Source organism: Tupaia chinensis, unplaced genomic scaffold, assembly GCF_000334495.1.
Source record: "Tupaia chinensis unplaced genomic scaffold, TupChi_1.0 Scaffold000418_1, whole genome shotgun sequence".
In the NCBI taxonomy this organism is placed as follows: domain Eukaryota; kingdom Metazoa; phylum Chordata; class Mammalia; order Scandentia; family Tupaiidae; genus Tupaia; species Tupaia belangeri.
The window spans coordinates 759,326-760,172 of record NW_006159923.1 but is presented as its reverse complement, the minus strand read 5'-3'; the positions used below and the strand labels follow the sequence as shown (position 1 = coordinate 760,172).

At 41.7% G+C, this 847-nt stretch overlaps 1 pseudogene; it reads right to left on the bottom strand.

Annotated features, from left to right (window-relative positions):
• Positions 1-703: 703 nt before the first annotated feature.
• LOC106735514 (60S ribosomal protein L17-like) overlaps positions 704-847 on the bottom strand; it is a 630-nt pseudogene continuing 486 nt past the window's right edge.

Genomic DNA, 847 nt, shown 5'->3' with positions numbered 1-847 from the left:
TTTTTTTTTTTCAAGAATTATTTTATTTAACTTTATTTATTATTATTTGTTTTAATTTGACCAGAGAAAGACACAGAGAGAGAGAGAGAGAGATAATGAGAAAGCAAGTTGCCAGGTTCGAGACTTGAGCTGTGGTCAGCCATGTGGGAGTCCAGTGTCTTTAACCACCATGCCACCTGCCAGCCCCAATTTTTTTTTTTTTAAGAGAGATTTTTGGTATGAGGCACATGTGCTCACTAGAGAGACCAAGACGGAAAGTGAGAAATCACTCTCCGAGGGGCTGGCTACATCACAATCCCTTCTCTTCCATTTGGAATTTTGGAATTTTGGGCATGCACGTACATGCATGCACCCAGTGTGAGTTTTAAGTTGCCAGGTCCAGGACTTGAACCATGGTCTACTACGTGGGTGTCCAGTGACATAACCTGTATGCCATCTGCTGGTTCCAGTCCTTTGGGTCTTAGGTTTGAGACACAAAGTGATTTTTTTTTTCTTTTTGTCAGAGGGTGCACAAAAGAGAGAGAGAGAAGCCCTCTTTACGTCCCTGTGAGGCCCGGCCATGCCACGATCTCCTTTCCTCCATTCCTCCACCCTGCTGGGATCCTGAGCATGCATGCACATGTACCTGGTATATTTTTTCTTTTTCTTTTCTTTCTTTCTTTTTTTTTTTTTTACTTTTATCTACATTTATTTTATGCTGACTTTATTCTCGTGCCATAAGTTTTTGTTTCTTCAGTTTCTTCTGGGATATATTTTTCTTCTGTGCAACTTCCTCTTCCCGTTTAGGAACGATTTGCTCCTTTTCAGTGAGGATCATCTCGATGTGGCAGGGGGAGCTCATGTATGG